Here is a 22,504-nt window from a genome sequence, read left to right as displayed (position 1 = left end):
CTTTATTTTTTTTCCATTCAGGGTGCTGTGCAGTGGCAACACCAGGCTCAAAGGCTACAGTGTCTGTGTGGGGTCATGTATCAGGCTCGCCCTGGGGTCGAGAGGACATTAAGGAGCATGATACAGCGTGTCTGTCATTCTCAGCGCTGCAGCTGCACCGCTGTGTGACTTCCTGGGCCGGGCTGTCCACATCCACATTTCACAGCTCCAACGTGACTGCTGCAATGAGACAAGACATTGCAGCGTCTGTGCCAAGTCCTCGCACAGCCACTTGCTCCCTCTCAGAGAAGAGCATCTGTAGCCTGGCTGCCGCTTCCCCGACTTGCTCGGGTCATCCCCCAGACTACGTCATTACAGAGGACATCAGGCTGCACTCTCCATAAATTAAATCTGGGACTGCATTTACACAGGGACAGACAATGTGGGTTTAACCCTTGAGGCACGGATCAGATTCTTGTCACAACCATAACACAAGACAAATGTCATCTTTTCTTCTGTTTTACATATTTTTCAGCTCCTTTTGCACCGGCCCTGGTTGAGTAACTTCCATGGCAGCTTTGACCATGTCGTGATCACATCTGTGTATTGCCCCTTACATGATCAGGATTGTGTTTATGAACTCAAAGGGAGAGTCAAGAAAATATATCTGCACTTAAGCATGTCAATCTCACCTTTTCATTTTTCTTAAGTGCCATCCTGTATCACAATGCCCGGGCTCAGGTCCATAAGGGTGGGAATTTGTATTCTGCAGGTTTTTTTGTATTTAATAATTTATCACTGATATATATTGATTTACTATCACAGAGACCAAGGCTTGACCTCTTCAGTGAAGTATGGGCTACTTCAATAGCTGCCCCGGCCCCTCCCTTTCACTAACCCCCTCCATTTAATCCTGAAATTTACAGACCACTGCCATCACAGTGTGGCAGTTTTTACTTGTCTAAGGGGACTAGTTAATGGTTTCCATTTACATTAGTGTGCCTGCGCACTGTCATGACACAAACAGCATGCAATCCTATTCAATTTGGAAGGATGTGCATGTGAATATTACAAAAATGTCCAGGTGATGCTACAGGAAATAGAAAGACACAGTCTCATTACATGTTTTAGGAATCTCAGTCAACAAACAGTAATAAATGGACATATAAAGCACTTCTTTTGGTTATTAAGAGGCCCCCTGCTGGTAGGACCAATGGACATGTGTGTGTGGGGGAAAATTATCTTCTTTCATGCAATACCAAATTAAACATGCCCCCAACCAGACTGTGAAATTGAGCAATTCAAAACCATTTCCAGCGCGGTGGTGCAGCCCAGTACTCAGAGGGAGGAAAAAAAAAAGAAAGGAGCAAAAGTTTGCTCATAGATTGGCTGTTGAAGCCCTCGAGCTCGTGTGACGTAGCTGATACTTTTCACTCCAACTGTCTTCATTAACTTGAAACCTATTCAGTGTTTATAATACACCGGGCTATCATGCGATTTTCACTTCAACCGGAGGAGTTGCCATAACCCTCCCGGCATCCGTGATGAACCCGCCACCATTTATAGCCTCGCGGTGACAAACAATCTTATTATGAGATTTAAACTTTGCCTCGGCTAGACTGGAGGATCAACATGCGCTCCTCTCGTACTCGTTCCCCGCAGTTCCCCCAACTGATACAGTAATACCTTCCTGACTACCCGCCTCCTCTGATTGTGGTTAAACGCCGGTGTCAGCTCTCGGTGTAATAGAAAAAGCCAAGCAGGGCTCCGGGTCTGTTCAGCATACATAAAGGCGAGCGGTGAGAGGAGCTCAGCCCTGAATTAAATCACTCACCGCTAAATGGATCTTTGAGACTCTCCCTTGACGCAGTCAGTCGCTGCTTTGTGCGTCTGCAAACCGAAAACAGAAAAACTGGGATTCTTTTTTTGTTTGTTTTTTACTCATTTTTTTTTTAAATATTATCCAACAGAAACATCTTCAGTGTCTTTGAACATGTCTCGTGTTCGTGGTGACATACAGTAAGCTGCCAGCTTTGTATGAGAAGAGGCTCTTGCTGCGCGATCGTCAAGCAGGTAAGCTGTTACAGTGTGGATGTTTTTAATATCGCAGACTTTACAGACAGAACACTGGACTTTATGTGTCTTGCATTCACGCAGGGGGAGCGGTGGATCTTTAAAATGCAATGCTTTAAAGAATATTTGTTCGGCTTTTGTGTGCAGGGATAAAGAAACACTTCTTTTATTAAGTGCAGACACAGCTTACGAAATACACGGCTGAACTTGTGCACCATCACGCCGAGGTCGGTGGATTTTGCGAGCGTTACAAGCTGACATGCACTATGGACGGGACATGAGGGCACTTTTACGCTTCCACTGCGATTCATATGCTGCAAATATTCTATTCAAGTTTATTTTTTTTAGTTATATGATTCTGAATATTCATTTACTTGAATGCTGGTGCGTTTTCTGGCACAACAGATTAGCCTTCACCTGATACAGCTCCAGGGAAAGTAGTACTTTGCAACTGTAAACCTCCACTAACACCGTCCGCTTGAGATGTGGCTTCAGCACCAAGGACAGCTCCCTGGCTGCTTTACTCAACCTGCACGGGCTGAACTTTATTTCAGATCCACACAAAGACACTGATCCACATCTGAGTGAACATTATCTTGTACTTTGTCTGATTATTAGTCAAAATAAATAAATAAATAAATAAATAAATAAACAGCTTCCCTGCCTCAGCATTAGGCCTACTCAGCCTACACTACAAGTGAGAGCCAGTTTAATGAATCTGATATATGTCATCTAAATCTGTGTGATCCAAACAGTTTAAAACACCAATAATAAATGATCAGGGTGTTGCATGGCCTTAACCTATTATGCTGTCATTACCCAGTCTTGTACTTACAGTCCTGTGCTGTCTCACTCAGATTAGCTGAGGATTTTGCTGCGTCTGTGCCATCTGTCTGGGAAATGCATACTATGAACTGCACGCTAGGCATTTTAATTTATTTGTATTGCTCAAAGCTTTATATGTATTGATTTCTTTTTTTAGGGTCAGTATAGGCCTTATTTTCAAAGATGTTTAGCCAGCTCTGAGTGAAGACTCTCTGTCAGAGGAGGAGGTGGTGTTGCTGGTGTTGGAAGGGATCTGGAGTCCAAAGCATAGAGGGGTTTTTAAAAAAATGCTGAAACAATGCCAGGTTTAATATAACCTGCACTTGCGGTCACACAACAGCCAAAGAAATGACAAGCCCATAGGAAGAATTCTTTGGCTTTCCACTCAGCTGCACTATAGACGTAGGTGTAGGAGTGCTGTATCATCTCTGTTCCGGTTAAATAATGTTTCTGTCTTAGTGACATTTAAAGCCAGGAGCGCATTTAAAGCCCAAACAATCTGTTTCATACCACTGAACTGCAGGCATTGTATTAATTGTCAGCGGCTGCCTTCGTTCCAGTCATTTCATACAGAAGATCAGCCCCAGCTTAGCCCTCTTTACCATCAGTGTGAATCACCATCTTACTTCTTCCCAACTTTTAATGTCTCGAGTTATGACTGCTCCAAAACATCTTAGTTTTGCTGCTGTTGCTAAAGCTGTCTCTCGCATTAGCCTCCGCATCTCCCTTTTCCTGTCCCCGTCTCCCTTATCTTGATTATGCAGCTGGATGATTGAGTCAGCTATTTTGTATGCAAGTTGCCTTAGCTTGGTTCTTTGTGGAGGAGAGAGAGAGAGAGTAAGAGAAAGAGAGAAAGAGAGGGAGAGATCGTGCTGAGGATACTGAGAGAGAATTACAGCTTCTCATGACGGTGAGGAGTGGAAAAGACGAGGCTGCCCTATTCGATAAATTGCTGTTTGAGAGAGACAGATATCCTACGGGGACAGCGGTTTTGGAAATGAGACCAACCTTTCTAAATGGAAATGGCAGCACACATTACAGTTTTCCACAGCTCTATACTGTGGACGACTTGAATTGAAGCATCCAAAACTCTTTGTTAGCGAGTTAGTGTGATATAAACCCATTCCTCTAAATTGAGAAAGATTTTAGAGGCAAATCATTCTGTGCTGTGAGTGTACACAGATAGTTGTGGAGAGCTTGGGAGAATTAAAACCTAAAATCTAAACACATCCTGCATGTAACTGTGGCACCCCCAGTTTGGGACCAGATGTCATTATCCTTTGTATCTCCCCATGTTTCCATAAGCCATATAATCATCTTCTTATCTACCATGTACTGCTGCTCCTTAGTCAGTATATAGCAGTGATGATGTGGGTGTTTTTGTGTGTGTGTGCTGAGGTTCAGTGGTGCCTCCCATTGTAAGTGTAAAGTCGCTGTGTGCTGGACACGTCGGTAGAAAAAGAGAAAAGCCTCTTCAGTTTTGTTTGTGCTAATATGTTTACATTGCCACACTGATGTCACTTTGCAGAAAAGTTACCGAAGCTTGGCCGACCACATGTTTGCAACACTCTGGTTATATGGCTAACAATGTGCAAAGTGTAATCAAAGGGACCAGTCAGGGTTTGCAGACAGAGTTGTGGAACATATGGCAGAACAGCGTGTCATATTTCAGTTGGAGCTCCACAGCTCTCCGCAACCGTAAAGATTCAAACAGCAACTTCCTGTGCTGTGAGTGTGTGTGTGTGTGTGTGTGCGTGCTATTTTACAAGAGCTGTTGCACCACCTCAGTCTCAAGAGTCCCATGTGACACTCAGCTGTTTTATAAAAGAAGGACTGAGCTCTTTTTTCCCCTCAGTAGTGAAGAATGGTAAGGTGTGGAAATTAGACACAGAGGGGAAACAAAAGAAAGGAAGGCAAAAATGTAATTTCCTCCTCAGTAAGTGCTAAATGTGTGGGTTGGATGCAGCAGATATATAGTTATGTTTGAACAGGGAAAAGCCCACATACAGTAATTAAGTTATAGTCACATTGAACCAAACAGGACATTGCACGTTATGGTTATAATCCTGGAAATTTTTATGAAATCAAACCACGTTTTGTATCATTATTTATGGCCTGCATCTTGTCAGCGATTGTCATTCACTGTGTATACATCCTGCCTTCACACGCACAAGGGATTTACAGGAAATGATGCATGCGTGTAATCCAGTGTTGCTGTTTTCAATGTTATCTCATCAACATCAGCCTCAGTGTTTACTGTTCACTCTCCTAACGCTGTATCAAGGTTAAGTGAAGTTACTGTTGCTTCTTCACATTAAAAGCATTCAACTCTAGAACACAAGGTGGCTTTTATTGTGAAGTACTCGCAGGAAATGCAAGGCTTAAATTATTAAGATGTTTGTTTGGCTGGGATGTAAACAGATACATACGTGGTTCTTTTGTTTTCTTTATTTTTTGAGAGGTTTTTTTTTGTCTTTTATTAGCTCATTTGGCCTGGGCAATATATTGATATATCGACATCATGATATGAGACTCATTTTAGATTATGGATATCGTTACATTGTAAGTGTTGTCTTTTCCTGGCTTTAAAGGCTGCAACCAGTGAAGTGAAGTTATTTTACCAACTTACCAGACTATTTTAGCTGTTCTATTATTTGGCTTTACCCGCTCACCTTTATACAGCCTTGTACCTTAGAAATGATATTTGTCTGTTACCAAACTGCTGTATTAATTATGTTGTTGCTGTACGAAGTGCAGGACCTTGACACAAGAACCCTAGGTTTGTGTCCATTTTGCTTACACATTCAGTATCAACATTTTTGCAACTTGTCAAGTACGTTAATTAGCATCATCTCAAATTACAACTTCTAGGAGACAGGGCTGCATTATATCCACATCACTGATGATTATTTACCAAAAATCCCACTGTGAAAATTTGCAATATCGATATTGAGGTATTGGTAAAAGAAAATATTGTGATATTTGATTCTCACATGAAAGGGGGTGAGCGGGGGCGACATGCAACAAAAGGCCCCAGGTCAGAACAGAACCCAGGTCGCTGCTTAGGCTTTGCCTTTAGTAAATGGGGTGTACGCTCTACCAGGTGATCTAGGGGTGTCCCCTTTTTGTCATATTTCTAAAGGCAAAAGAGCAATAGTATTGAACTGCACTTACAGCCACGACTAGTAAACATAAACGTCACCAAACCAACCAGGACTGAAACCTTAAGGACTAAAGCTTTTTAAAAAAGTGGCGTTATGTAACATTTTACAGTACTGCTGCTGTCCATTGTTGAATTTTGATAACCTTCATTGGTTTTGTCTGATGGTGTAGTGGCTAACCGGAGCTGTCAGCCACTTATTATCTTAGTTTTGAAAACATACGGCCATGAATGCTTTAGAACTGCAGAAATGTACTTTGAATCTTCATTTCCTGGTGATTCAAATTCAGTTTCTGCAGTGGCCAGACTTGTGAAGGGTTCTTTATGCCGAAGGACAGCATCATCAATGACACTGTCTGACTTGTGCCTCAGGACAACAGACATGAAAAGGAAATGCTATTGACAGTAACTTAACATTCAGGAAAGGAGGCAATTGGTTGAGGATTTCCAATATCTAATAAAGGCTGTAGCTAGCAGATAAGGCTGAAAACCCAGTGGCTCTTAAATACAGCTGTCCTGTACATTTTATTCAACCAGTGCAAAACAAAGATGCACCTTTGCTGGGATGAGAAAAAAAAAAAGAAACATTAGCAAACTGCACCTTGATTCAGCAGCTCATGAGTCATTAACTGCTCATTGTGTTCACAGAGCTGTGGCCTGGACTCATCTCAGGGAAGAATGTATTTGAGTTTACTTAGGAGAGTTTATTGGAAGTGGCAGCGATGGCTCTTCGCATTCCAGGTGCATTTTAGAATAAAAAAACATGGCAGGTGTAACATTATGGCTTAGTGCTTACATTTCTCCTACTTATTGCATCTTATGTGCTGATTACAGTTCAGGAGAAAATGAGATAACTGCCATATATGGTGATTTTTACATATTCCTCAACACCCAATCAACCCACATGAGTTTAAGAGAATATATGTACATGAGAAGCAGGCGGGAGACAGTGAAGTTGGAATGTGCTGCTGTGCCATTGACAGATTGTGGGCATCAACCCCGTGATGTAGGGATTCACTCGAGGGTGTGAATCAGTCATAATTAATTTAGGAGTGCACAAAAATTAATCCACCCAAGAGTGCCAGAAACGTTTCTGTGTAGTTTCCCCAGCCACCTGCTGGCTGCCTTATGATAGATGAAACCCTTTAGTAAACAAGCATCATGAAATGGCAGAGTGAGGCGTATTGAACATTGCTCTGTCTCTTCTTTGCCATCTTCTCGGCAAAGTAATTAGATGCTGGGATGCAAAACACCATGGCAGTGTATCTGCAGGCACCTGCTCTGCTTGATGAATACCCTGTACATGAGAGCCCATTAAAGCTGGCGATACATAACAGCTCTGTCAAAGCTCACTTCAGAAGCAGGGTTTTTAGTGCGTCAGGGGACGTCCCTGAACGCCTCTGCTAAACTCCTGCTTTTTGTAACATCAGATTATGCATATGTTGATGAGCGTAGCAGAATGCGCTGCGCCTTATGGTGTGTGGGTCACCTTTTAGAGGGACTTTTAACATTAAACCTTACACATAAAGTAAAGTTTGTAGATATACTCTGCACACAAACATAGAGCTGGTTCACAATATGCAGGGCTGCTGGAGCTCTGTGAGGCCCGTATGCAACATATTTCCTCTGTGAATTGAACACAGCACACACCAATGCATTGTCCATAAACACACACATATACACAAAGTAGTGGCACAAAAAAAGCTCTTATCCTATCTATTTCTTTTTATGAAACTGAACTCTTTTTATTCATCACATTAGTTTCAATAGTTTTAATAATTAATTGCTGTGGCTAGTTTCTTTAAAATGCAAAAGCTTTGTTGTTTTGTTTTGTTTTTTCTCCTTGCCCCGCAGCACAATAGATCAAAACGACTGAGGGTGAATATGTACAACTGATCAAATACATCTCCAATTTATGACATCTTAAAGCCCAAATACAGTGAAATCACAAAATTAATGGTATAACACAAGAATACAATCTGTCTGTATTGATTTATAGACTTTAAAAATACAAAAGAAATAATCAGAGGAGACCCATATGAATGGATTCTATTCAGAGTCACATATAAGGTGTCAATCATGAGGTAATAGCAATTATGAAGACCATATTTACCTATCATTACAGTACTTACGTGGGTTGCAGATACAGGTGTGATTATGTCTATAATTAAGTTCCTTTGGTTCACATCATGCCAGGAAAGGATCAAAACAAAGTGTGATCTGGTGACTGTTCAAAGGCTTTACCTTCTGTGGCAGTCAAGACAAACAAAGAGATGATGAATGAATAACTGGATATGAGAATTAGTCTCATACGCCGTGTAGTCCAGACTGCAACCGTGCTTCATCAATCATGGGACGGATGCTATAAAAATAAAGGGCCAACTTGTATTATACTGCAGCTTGATGAGGGAAATTATGTATCATAACACAGCGTCCTGAGTTCTCAATACAAAGTAGCTTCACCTGACAGGTCTGAAGCCTGCATTGTTTTACTTTTTTAGGGATGCACCAGTACTGTTACTGATATGGGGTATCAGGACGATACTGTTCAATGTTTACAGTTTTCACTGCTGCATGCACTAAAGATTTTATAAAAAATTTTTTGCAGTAGTTTAGGACTTGTTATTATGAGCTGGGATTGGCAGAAATCTGGAAAAGGCAAGAAAAAAAAGACAAAATTTGAAAAATACACCCTCTTCCTGCAGCTCCTGCCTCTCTGTCCTAAGCCCCTCCCACCAGACAACCATAAAGTAACTCAGTGTTTCACATTCTGTTTCACATTCAAATGTATGTTATCTTACGTTATTATACAGTTGAACGCAGCTTATTCGCTCAGCGCTTCTTGCCCTTTTTCTTTCTGTCTCTGTTTATCAATGAGACAAGAATTAACTAGCAAGCCACCTCATGGCCCGACTGCCCCCTCACCACTTGGGCTGGTGGCCAGCAGCAGCACAGGGTCTAACCTGTGCAACAGCAGCAACAGAAAGTTTGCTGATCTGGCAGGGGGTCAGAAATGTCGGTTGCCCAACTGGGGTCTGTCTCCGGAGCTGCTGCCCACTCTCCACCCAGTGAGGTGGTCCATAGCAGCAGGGCAGTGAGGTGGAGGACACATTGTGATTTGAGCCTCTAGCGAACATTAGCTACATAAATATAATTGTGAAGCCACAGTCATGAGCCTTTAGCTCCAGTTAGCAAAAGGCTAAACTATTAGGCGATAACTATTTTCTCTTCATCTTAGAAACGCCTCGTTGCTATTCTGACGCACATGCTCTGTTTCATTCCTACACATTTTTATGGATACATTTTCCAAACTTTACCATATTTTTTAAAATATTTTACACTATTTCCATGACTTTATAATATAGTAGTTTAACATGGGCAGGTCTGTATAGCGATACATCCACACAATATTAAACACACACTTCCCAGGTGTTTGTGGATAAGCAAACTGCGAGCAATTGCTAACTACTGTAAATTCACTCAGACATTCCCACCACCAACTAGCTGCATATGCCAATAGACAAAAAAGACACAGACGGGTACTGCGCAAAACGTCAAGGCCACATCCCTTTATGGGGGATAGACAACTGAAGACGCTTTAGATGTCAATGCAATTTGCCGTTGGAGACAACAGTCATGTACTGTAGGACTGTAACTGTACTGCAGCAGCATATTAGCAATCCATCAGTAGTAATTGTCCTCTATTAACAACAGCCAAAAGAATGTAGATATACACTTTTCCAAAAGATTCTGTTAATTCTAAACCATTTACAGACCTGGAGGGCATTTTATTGTTATTTTTCATTCATTTCTTCTAATTCATGATCTTGGGAATCCTGTTTTTATGAGATTTTTGCCCAATGACACCAAAATGAAACTGTGTACCCCAGCTTTAATGTTTGCATTTTGTTATAATTTTATGCAGCTGTTTTGTTTTTACTGGAAATTTAATTCCTGTTTAAGTCACTTCCACACGGTGACTTATTAATTAAACACAGGTATCTGTATTGGGACTGAAAAAGTCAGATCGGTGCATCCCTAATTTCTTTTAACAGCTTTTGGTGCAGACTTGAGTTTGAATAGTGCTGATCTCACCTGCTTAATATGCAGAAAGGTTTTCATGAATTACATCTAACATGCTCAGTGTGAGGGTGTTGTCAGGTGTGAATGAACAAAGGTGCCAATGTGCCATTATGACGTATATTTTATTATTGGATGTAGCTGATCATCTTGAGTGGAAACACTGTTTTATAGCATAGATTAAAGTTTAACATCTTTACGATCATAAAAATGATCAGACTACATTCACTATCCATCATTTTAATGGCTGACAAGTTCTTTAAGGAAGTCCTGGTACTCTATCTCCGAGAGGACACCGAAATGGGCACACATGTGCAAAACGCACACAAACATACTCTCTCTCTATCTAATACACACACTCTTCCTCTCTCTCACTGAAAAGACAGGACACCGATCACATTAATTGGTTCCTTGGGGAAATATAAAACCCAAGGAGTAGGTCTGCAAAGTCCAAGGCACTCAAAGTCCACCAAATAAGAAAATATATTTAAGCTGTCAGTCTATCAAATTAAAGTCATTTTATATGGCAGACTTTGGATCTTGTGTTTCGCTGCGAGCTGCACATCTTTTGTTTAGATAATTACATTAGATTTCAGCGCAGTTACAAACAGTGTTAGAAAATGTAGCTGATTAGATCCCTGATTGGTAATGCAGCATGATTAGGCAGTTTGCAGTTTCCTACCAATTATGAAATTTAAACCAACAGCCTTTATAGATGACAGATGCTCCGTGAATAAAGTCGCTCCCACATGCCACACTGAAGGCAAAATGCTTTTCATCAAACGGTGAGAAAAATTCTTTGAGGTCAATAAGTGCCAAAAGTCGCATCATGGTAATCAAAACACGGCCCTCCTCCCCATGAGTGTTAAGTAACCCCAGTCAGCGCTTGTAAACACATGACACACTAATGATGCACTGAGGAAATTAACCTGTTCAATGACTTTTGCAAACATCTCCTGCAAATACGAAGCATTAAATGTGTTCTTTGTCTTCAATATTGCCAGCATGCAACACTTAAATACTTTGACCCTCAGTGTTTCTTTTCCCCACTCGCAGCTTCTCCTCTGTCTCTGCATAGCAAAAGTGTTCAATATCTCCAAATACTGTTAAATGATCATCTTTTTCTGTAACAGTTTTTCATCCTTTTAATGTTAATTCATAGTTTATCCTTACATGCACCACAGCGAGACATATTTTTTTTCTGATCGATTTTGCCCACCCTCTCAGAGTCATTCAGTCAAACTCCTAATGCAAATAAAACAACTCTGAAGACCTCTAATCCAGTTAGCAAAGGTAACTCATCTCTATAAGAAGCTCACACTGTTTACCGTTTCAAATTTAATTCACGCACAGCATGAGAGCGAAGACGAGACAGGAGGGGGCGTTTTACTTCTGTTTTCTGCTTGTAAACAGTCACACTGCTTCCAGGTATGTGTCCCATTTCTGTGTCTTTGTCTCCAAAATAAATCATTCAACCAACAGCTACAGTTTTTTTTGTGATTATGTTAGAAAGTCTGCCTGTCAATCACAATCCATTCAAGTCAAAAACAATGCACTAACTTTTGAGTTTGTTAGACTATTCTGCCTGCTACAGGCTGTACAATTGAGCTGTGAATATGGCTTGGTGCGTACAATTACAGTACATAATTGCTGCACATGTCTTAAGTAGTAGTCACTCATAACATCTAGAGCGGGGGCGGGTTTAAAACTTTTAAATTGGGGGTAGGACAGATTCAATGAAGGGGACACATTTGGGAAATTGGTAAAAATGTGACGCCCTGCTTCTTGGCAATAATAAACTGTACATTATGAATAGTTACAATTAGTGCTGGGTGATATGGAGAAAATCAAAGATCATGATATCGCCAACAGAGTACCTCAATATCAATACTGTAATGATATTTTAAGGTTGATTATTAACACAAAAATATTTACACAATGGGATTTTTGATAAATAATCATCTGTAATGGGGATAAGCAGGCAAAGGCAAATAATAGAACAGCTAGAACCATCTAGTAAGTTCAGAAAATTACATCACTGTACTAAAAGGCCTTTAAAAGCAGGAAAAGACAACGCTTTCAATAATAAGATAACCAAAATCTAACACAATGTTTTGTCTCATATCATCATATCATAATAATATCAATACATTGCCTAGATCTAGTCCTTATGTTTATAAAGCGTAATAAGCGGGGTCCCTGCAGATCCTTTAAAAGTCTTAAGAGGCACTGAATCTAATCATCTAAAACTAAGGTATTAATTTGCATTAAAATGTGTTAAATCAATCTCTCAGAAGTCTTTAAAATATCAAGAGATGGTAAGACAGATTTCCTGAACCTTTTTTTTTTTTGACGCTGCATTGTAAAAGTTTTTTTATACTTCTGCGTATACTCGACGCAAAGTGCACGCAGTTGCTCCACAGTTGCTGTGTGCCATGTGTCATAGTTCTGCGTCCTGTTGGTCTATGTCGCTATGTAATTCCCCGCCAGAGCGCTTGGGGCGTGGTGTTCTCTTATATACCTACCTAGACTCTGTGACGTCTATGGTCCTTGCTTGTTCATTGTTTGTTTATCTTTCTGCTTTGCTCTAGTCATAGTGAAGATGGCAACTGAGAGAGAAGGACTGTTGCTGGAGCTCGAAATGATCGACATTGAACAACAAATGTTCTTATTTACAAATGTTACAATGACGACGAAGAGAGAGGCGACTGCTCTGATGGTCTGTAAAGGCGGGGTTGTGGTACTGCAGCAGGAAGTGAAACCTTGCGAAATGCCTGAAATGATGTAGTTTGAAGGACCAATCATAGCTCTTGTGGTCTGCGTTGGGTCTGCGTTGCCTCGACACGTGGTTACAATTTTTTGGAGGTGCACGTCACGTCTCTGCATCGGTCACAGAGGGACGCAAAGCTTCTACAAAGCCCTCTGCGTCGTAGGTATGCAGAAGCATAAACCTGCTTAACAGTCATTGGTAAATTCTTCCAAATGCCTCTCACATTAACGTCACCATATTAGAACAGCAGAACCAGCAACACCCATGTTTTGTTTCCAGCCAGGATGCTCAGAGCAGAGGATCCACTGTCCGCTAACTAGCTGTCAATGTACTCTAGACAACATGGTGAAATGCAAATTCGGTGAAAATTGGCTATTTAACTAAAATTCCAAAAGGCATGGCGGAAACCAGAACAAGGCATACCAGGCTACAGTGTTTTATGCAAACAGTTTTTCACACTCAGCATGATGAGGATCAAGGCAGAGGAATCCTGCATGTCAAGAAAACTCGCCAACAAATGTCAGGTATTTCCCAGTTCTGTTTTTCCCTTGTCTCTGCCACGACATGAAAAAGTATCTTATTTTACAACAGCATTTAGGCAAAATTTTCCCTAACCATACACAGTTGCTTTTTATTATGCAATTGGTCTTTAATTTCATTCTGAGTGGCTTTAAAAAGTCTCAAAAATTCTTAAATCTAACTTGCCTTAAACTGTAGGATAAATATTGACAGATTATGAGACAATGAGCCCTCGCACACACACATGTAGAATCCTTCCATCTAATGCTGCGAAGAAGCAAGACTCCCAGACTGACACAAAACGTTTAGTGTCTCTTTGTGGTCTTTTTCATCTCTCTGTGGATGTTCTCCCAAAAATGTTACATCATATCATATGGAGGTTGTGATACTAACAAGCCAACCCACAGTATGACCTTCTGACCCTGGTGGGGGGCGCACCAGTGGTTGGCCATCCCTCTGGCCTCGCCTCTGATCTGGAGACTGTTTCTAACTATACACTCTAAAAAACAACACTAAAAAGCAAAAGACTACAAGAAATGATAGAAATCAAAATGATGTCAGCATTGTCCTGTCATGCTCATAAACAAACTCAAAGACCTCTCGCCCCTCAGAGTCAACTCACACTGTCACTGGTTAATGTCTCTACTAACTCTAGGGACTGATTGGGGAACTTTTTTTCTCTGCACCCAATTGCCCCTCAGCGACTGAACAAACATTTAAGTGTACAATCATCTGAAGTGAAAGCCAAGAGGACAAGGAGCAATCAGATGATCAGTCCAGGATGCATCTACACATTGATGTTGTGTGAAGGTCATCCCTTAATCTTCCTTCACACCACAGCCGACTGCATTGTCGTGGAAACGTCTGATGGATGATTTGAGCAAGCCTATTGCTTCCCGTTGAGCCAGCTCTATAGAAGCCATATAGGGGACAGGCTGCAATGCTCCTGAGTGCTTGATGGCTGATGGGCAACCCCCACAAACATCCAGCTGACACAAATAACAAGGTTATCTTGGTCAGCATCAGACAGTGTTCCTCTAATCACAGGAATGCAGAGACTTCTGTGACCAAATGTGTCACTTGCTAACATTATCAACTTAGATTGGATGGTTATTTTTGCCACTTTTCTTAGACAGCAACTTGAGAAACAGGCTTTCATGTTAATCTACAGATAGTCTAAGAAAAAAGAACCTCCCTTTTAAAATAAATATCCTCTTCTTTTTGCTTAAGATATTTAGTTTTAGCTAGTCTGCTATGTGTAATAGAAAAGGCATGTTTCAATAGAGGATCATAAGTGCTATATCGTAGGCAACTGGACTTGCTTGAGTTTCTTGAAGATGTTTCACCTCTCATCCAAGAGGCTTTTTCAGTTCTAACAGACTGGTGGGAAGTCGCAGGTAGGTCGTTGACCCACCTGGCAATCATGTGTGTTGTTAGGGGCGTTAAGCTGTCTGAGGAGGGATCTCAAGACTGCATTGTAAGTTGGTGATAAGTGGTTGTCGTAAGCCATCTCCCCTGTTTAATGATGACTATTCCAGTTTGATGTAGATGGCTAGATGGCTGGACCTACCCACATATCAGATATGTGGATGACACCTGGGTCATAATCAAAACGAAGAAAGTGGAAGCCTTCATAAAACACATCAGGACAATATCAGGACATTACAAAACAGCTAAAACATCAAATCATCCAGTATTTTAAATTCAGTTTGACTCAAGCATTACACTTAAAATGGTATTTCACTGCTGGAAAGATGGTCTTCTCAAAAAACTAGCCGATTATGCAGAAGAAAGACACACATGCTTGAAATTGGTGCTGTGACCAAAGGAAATGGAGAAAAAGGGCTGTGGAATTTGCCTTTGCTCAAGAGGTAGAAAACCTATTACTACCAGAATGCACTGCACCGAACCAATAAATGCTCCTCCTGGTGGGTGACACAATGCAAGCTTGTCCATTTTTTTTATTTACACAAGAAACAATATGGCAGCCAGCTGGTAACAAACAATATAGTATTACAGTTAAACTGTAAGCTAAAACATGTTTCTGAAAACATTTTAGGTGTGAAATAGGCAACACAGAATCTTTGTTCATATTTGATCAACACTGCTTGATTTTACCATTTGATATCAGTATTTTCAGCCTCCATTTTCACAATACAGGAAACAATATGGCGCCCACTTCCTGTTCACAGATTCTCATGTTACATCCCAGCAGTGCATTAAAATATTGTTCTGAAGACATTTTAGGGGAGGGGGCTCGATATCTCTCCTGATCTGCTTCTCTACTCTTTGTGTCCATGGTGACGGGCATACAAAAATGCCAAAGTACAATCTGTAGTTTGAGTAACAGCCCAAGAGCCAGCGTCATCTAAAAAATGCATCATCGAGCGGATTTGATCTGACAGATGAGCAAGGAGATCTGGCGCACCATTGTTCATTTACACACACTGCCCACATTGTTATGATGCAAAGCTGGTTCAAAATTGACAGTGTCCCTTCAAGTACAAATCTGAGTTATTTGTACTTTATATTTCTACTCCACTACATTTCATCCTTTTACATACTGCTATATTTTGGCATAAATACTTTTTTTCTTATTTAACATTTGCTGATTGTATCAGAGATATGTTGTGGCGTGGATATTTAATTCTCATTTATAATGAAGAATAAAGCTACACACGTGATTGTGAATGATCATTTCCATTTCCTGCAATAACAGCCTCTTGACTCAGCATGCAGCTGTTGTGACAGAAGGCTTTTATCACACAACAATGCCGGCATCTGCTTTATTATTGAAGTTCTGTGTCTTTGCTGCCTGAAAGACGGCAGCAAAGACACAGAACTCAAACTCCCCACTTTTTTATTTTTGAGACTTTTAATTGTTCTGTTACTGTGCGACAATCACAACTGTAGTGAGCGAGGCATCAAGGCCTCAACTGAGCCTCTTACAGGGACCATAAGCTCACAATATCAGAGAGTGCGGATTCACAAAGTCAAGCTTAATTCAATGAGAAGATAGATGCTTTAAAGAGCAGCTGAGAAGGGCAGGTTGTAAATAATAGGGAGACTGACTCATCAATAAATGCATCAGTCTTACAGTATGTCTAGCCTTTGCAACCCGAGGATGACCTTGGTTGTTTGTACTGCGGGGATCAAAGGTCAGTTTTGTGAGAAAATAATTAAGTAAAACGTCTTTTGATTGCTATTGACTTACAGTGTGGAAACTGCCAGAATGCCTCTAATGCATCTCCTCATACTTAAAAGCCTTTAAGCACCTCTGTCAAGATGCTGAATAGCTTTTAAGTGTTGGCAAGAGAGCAACTTTGCTTACCTAAGCACATGTGTCTTGTCATGATTAAAGAGCGCAGCATGTTCCAGAGTGTCGATGCAATGGCTGTTCACAGGCTTGAATAGAGTTACTTCATTTCTAATCAGTGAATCAGTTGACTAAATCTACAGATTGTCAGTGAGAAAGTGAAGATAGGACAGTGTTACCATAGAAACTGCTTCCAAACTTGGAGCAAACATACTAGCATCCACTTATAAAAAATGTGCCAGCATTCACACCATTAGCAGGCCACAGTGTACCATAACACTCATATTGGAGAGCGTCGCTGCATACTTGACATAGTGTTCATTGACACTATCCGAGCCTTTAATATGATGCAAATTATTCAAAGAGCCTGATTTCCACCCAGTCATTTAAATGCAGTCTTGAAAAGGCCTTGGTGTAAGTGCTTTACACAATGACTTGCAAAAGGGACCCTGAAACAACTAACATGATAAATTAATTAAGACTCACAGTGTTTGTAAAGAATCCCACTGAGTCACTTGTGTTTCTAGCTTTGTGGCTGATTAAACAATGCAGTTGTTTGGAGAGAAAAAAAAAAGTGTCCTTTACAGAGAAGATTGATTGCAGAGCAACAAAGCAAGGCAGAACGCTGGACTTTCAAAGCAATAACTGAACTGAGCCACATCAACTGGAAAAAATCACTATATTTGGTGTGCCCAGAGCAATGAAGTCAGTGTTGCACTGTGCCAAGTTTTCAGAGTGCTGTTACCAAATACTACAGATCATGATTCAGATCGGATGCAGGACCTTTCTTGGCAGCTTGCTTGCTGCTTACAGCAGCGAATCAGAAACATATCAATATTTACCTGGATAAGTGCCATGCTGAGAGTTGATGTCTCTGAACAACAGCCAGATGAATATGAACATCTTGTGAATATAACTTATTTCTCCCAACAGCTCACAAGCAAATGTCCTGGTGGCATGAACACTTTTGCGAACATACTTTTTTAATGATTATTATCCAGGCTGACAGCTGGCGAGAAAAGTGGTCCATTCCCAGCTGCAGAGCATCAATCTGACGCCCCACCTGTTGTCTCTTCGCTCACGCCCTCCATTGCTCATTAAACAGCGCTGTCTTTCAGGCCGAATCAGCTCAGCCTGGTGATCACCCACTGTGAGACCAGAGCACAGAGAGAGAACGGATCTGGGGTGCCAGATTGTCAGGCCTGTGAGGTGTTATTCCTCAAATAAATATGGAGATTATGTGTAAAGCCTGTGTGCCAATTATGCTTTCCCACTTCTTTAGTGAGACCACTTGGAATCTGTGTGAAGCTATGCACAATGAATACAATATACAATCAGGGTCTCTTGCGATTTGATGAATACGTGCCATATAGAACGGATAGGAACTAAAGAAGAGCTTGAGGTTAGCTAACAGTGTAGGATGTTTTTACCACCTTCAGTGCATATCATTACTAAACCAAGGTCAGAACTTCAACCACTGAAAATCAGCAGAATTTAGCATTACAACTAGTGATGTCAGTTTTGGTTAATTTTGCTTTTAAATAGCTTGACACCCATTAACTGCTAATTAACCAGTTCATTTTCAAGCAAAAAAAATTGTGAAATGATTTCGATTTCCATTGACTCAGTGAGATTCAGCGCTGCATCTCAAAGCGATTTTAATGTTTTGTGTCGTAAATGTCTTGCCTTTTTTGTTTTCTGTTGGTTTTGCTAACAGACGGGCGGCTAGCTGCATTAACACATGGAAACATTGTGACCACTGCCCACCCTTAGGTCTTCCCAGGTAGCACTGGTGAAAAAACAGCTTCATTTTAAGGTGCAAAGCCACTTTAGCATCATCAAAAATAGTAGCACCGCTAGCCTTGCTGATGCTGCTAATGGTGCTAACAGAGCCAACGGCGATAACATGGGTAATGTTAAAGGGAGTTTAAGGGTCAAGATTGAGCTGTCACTCACTGGATTGAGCGGAGGGGAGACCTGAGTGTGGACACCATGTTTCCACAGCAATGCTGTTGGGCTGGGTAACATTACTCGCGGTAATCACCAAATGAGCAGTGCTCCTAGCTAGATCCCACCAGACCCAGCTGGTGCACAATAAACTGAAAACTAGCAAAATTAACTCATAGACCGACTTGCGGAACTGGTCAAAAATATTATCAGTATCTCTAGTTGACATCCCTAATTAGAACTAGCAACAGTGTCCACTGGATTTAGATCTGTCAGTCCTGTCTTATTGTAAAGTCTCCCTACACAGAAACAAAACTCAGCTGCAGCCTGTCAAATTCAGTTAGATTGATCAAAAACTGAAGCAGGCACCATTGGAACCAAATTATTATCATCAGCCATCTTGTACTCAGTAATTTGCCGCAGCTAAATAATAATAGAGGTGCTCCCTACGTTAGCAATTTCAATAAATGGATTTCTGCCCTTCCCTAAGATGAGTTAAGTCTGCAATATGAAAACAAAACAAACAGAAAGTTCAGGTGTTCCAGCAGTGCAGCGGAGAAGAATGAAGAGAGCGCATTGCTTTAATATTGTTCTGTGCACAGAAATCTCAGTAAAACTCAGCCTCATTTAGGAGAATTTTACAAAGAAATGTGTAGAAAGAAGACAATTTGTAAGAAATAACAAGATTAAGGCATGCTTATTATTCAGTATATCCTGTATAATGTTCATTTTTAGGGAGGAGTGGTATTGGATTTAGTCTGTTGTCGGCTTGGAAGCTTCCATTTAAAAAAAGAAAAATCAAAATTTGGGTGCTCTCCATAACCTGTCTGAATATAGAATCTCTCCTACCACTTTAGGCAAAATACAGGTGCCAAGGAGCTTCAGATTTACAACCTGCTGACAGAACCACCGGCAAATTCCACATACACCTGAAAGAAAAGAACGCAAAACACGTATGCATGTTTGCATATGTCATTATGTAGCAGAGAATCAAAATCATAAGGCTCAATAAAATTATCAAAATGATAAAAGAGAGCACAGAAACACCTTGACAGTGATGTATGGTGTACAGCAGTTTCTGCTGCCTTTACTGAGGTGTGTGTGACTTACCAGTTTCCTGTGCATGGTTTTGATCATGCAAGTTAAATCATATTATTGAAGTAAATTATAATTCACCCCTCCACACTATAGCCTATGTGCAGGCTAAATCCATATACTACATCACAGTGGGACAGAGGCAATCATTGCATGTCCTCGCCTCCGTATTTTTTGCTTGTTGAGTGTTTGATTGGAACATTGCTGCTGAATCAAGAGGCTGGCTGATTATCACTATAAAGGTATGCATTCGGAAAAGCAATTTGCAGGCTACCATGCAAGTGAGCGACTAAACTGATTAGCCTGCAGTTACACGGGAAAAAAAGGATCTGACCACTCAAACTTTAAATTTATGGGCTTTTTGAGTTTTATGATCTTCTTCTTAAGTAGTTCATTACAAGAGCCAGAACAAATGGAGAGAATCATGGCTCTCTCGTGGTCAAAGTGCTATTCAGAAAGCTGATGAATACCAAAGTCTCATGATGTCATGGCAGGAAATAACCTGCAAAGAAGGGTGGAGCAGAGTGCTCACCTCATGATATATTGTACCCAAATCTCTGCTCACTTGCACTCGCTGTGGATTTTCATCAGTGAAATACACCTGATGAAATACAGTTTCTTTGCACATTGATGTATGTAGCAGTGCACAAAACAATAGAGGAAGAGCATGCTGTTTTCTTTTTCTTTCCTTGGCTTGGAACCTCTTGTCACTGATTTGATACAGAAAGCGAAGGCACCTTATGACCTGGGAGTGATGAATACTGCCTCCCTCCAGAGGACACGTCACACTGGGAGTAGACAAGTACTGTAGATGCTTTCAGAGAGGGGAAAACTTTCTCAAAGCAGACATACCTTGCAGTACTAGATCACCTCCTGGGAAAATGAGAAGTGTTTAAGAGGAATATAAGTAAGAGCTGTCTGCGCTGTAGCCATCCGTTCTTCAGCTAATAGTTTTACTGTATCATCTTACAGTCTTAAAGTAAGGACTGCAAATATAACTCCCTGTCACATTTAAATAGAAGACCACCACTCAGGCCCTTCAATATCCTCTGTGGATAGCAGGATGAACTGCAGGAAGAAGCCTGAGCAGTGAATATTACTACAGTGTATACTGTATGTTTTATTCGAGGACAGGGCCTCCCTCGAGGGCCAGAGTGCCTATTAGCCCTGCGGGTGTGCCTGCTCAGACTTCAATCCTATCTGCCGCAGGCACAGTCCCTCTGTCAAATCCTCTGTGTTGTGCCTCCGGTCCCTCCTCCAGGGAAGTTTTCAAAGAGGTACATCTGTTATGTCACAGCAATGCCAGTCCTTACACGATGATGAACTTGTGTTTTTCTTTGGAAATGATCGAAAGCATTTCCACCACTGACTAAATCTCCCACATCACAACCATTACTGTGATGATTCCTCTAATTGTAATATTACTACATATAAATTTGACTTGAGCAGCCTTATTCATGTGGGAGCTACAAGGTTTTTCCATTAATCAATAATAAATTCAACTTGCCAGCATTAATTATGTATTTAAGTGAGAGTATAAGTCATCTCTGTAATGGGGAAAAACATATTCCTGGAAATGCGTGGGAGACAACCCTTCAATATAGCAATGTAATGCAAAAATTGGGTTTATTATAATTACAATAATCACAGCGGAAAAGAGGTTGAAATTTCAATTAATTTTCCTTGATAGTCCTCTAAGATATGAGCCTGATTAAAAAGTGTAATCCATTTTGACCAGCGTATAAATCCACATCAGAGGACGTGGATATGTCCATGAAGAAAAGTGCACACTGTGGTGAACGTTGGGTTCTGCACCCTGTTATTAGAGGTTCAAGCTTGACTAACTGTATCCTTTTCTGTCTAATCTGATTTGCTAAACTAAATGCTTATGCCTAGTGCTACGTGCCAGTGTCACTGTACTTATAATTAAAAAATGTTAGATCTTTCACTTTTCATTATTCTTGCTATTTAGGGATTTTCAGTATTCCCATTTGGCTGATCTGATCTCATTACAAAGATATACAGTGTGAATGACTCTGGCTGGACTGACACTGAGTACTGCATACAACTACATCTCAGGCACTGTGCTATTAATAAGTGGAACATGTAAATGAACCCTGGCTATATTGATTAATTCACTGAATTAATGTACACAGTATAATCCATAATCTTGTATGCAACACACTTCTAACGTTGCTTAAGAGACAGTGCCACTATAAGACTGAAGTGGACTCACTTATGTTACAGAGCACATATAGTTCAAAGCGTACTTATCTTTTCCACATTAATTGCCTGTGTGAAACCTGCAATAGAAATGAGAAAAAAAAATGTGTCATGAGGCGTAAATCTTTTATGTGGACAGTGTTCAAAGTGGTGACACTGTGCAGCTTCTATCATACAAAGAGCACAGGATGTCTCAGTCGTTAAAAATGAAACACAGACTAAAAGTACGTCACTCGCTGGTGGCCGGCATGTACATCAAAGCTTTTAAAGTTTTTTGTGTCTGAATACATCAGTGAGTAAAAGCTCATAGATTGGAGATGGGTCCTGCAGGCGATCTTGGCTGTCGTCCTGCAGCTCGGACTGCAGCCAGGGTTTGGTCTGAGGCGGGGGCTTGAAAGTTTGAAGGGACCTCCCATAAGAGAGAGACATTTGAACTTTTGTTGCAATTCTGCTTCATTGATTAAAAGTTGAGTTTTCTGGGAGAATGAACTTGCTGATACGATGTGACTTTGTACTC

The 22,504-nt window shown here is 40.8% G+C and overlaps 1 protein-coding gene across 1 annotated transcript in view; it reads left to right on the top strand.

The window, feature by feature from the left end:
* The first annotated feature begins 1,516 nt into the window (after positions 1 to 1,516).
* The window catches only part of elfn1a (extracellular leucine-rich repeat and fibronectin type III domain containing 1a), a 99,387-nt gene continuing 78,399 nt past the window's right edge, over positions 1,517 to 22,504 (top strand). The window contains exon 1 of the mRNA XM_050070202.1: positions 1,517 to 2,052. The gene's annotated coding sequence lies outside the window, so the exon portion shown is untranslated. The remainder of the gene's footprint in view (positions 2,053 to 22,504) is intronic.

Source organism: Epinephelus moara, chromosome 18, assembly GCF_006386435.1.
Source record: "Epinephelus moara isolate mb chromosome 18, YSFRI_EMoa_1.0, whole genome shotgun sequence".
Classification (NCBI taxonomy): Eukaryota; Metazoa; Chordata; class Actinopteri; order Perciformes; family Serranidae; genus Epinephelus; species Epinephelus moara.
Note: the sequence above shows the minus strand (reverse complement) of the source record. Positions and strands in the feature narration are given on the sequence as shown.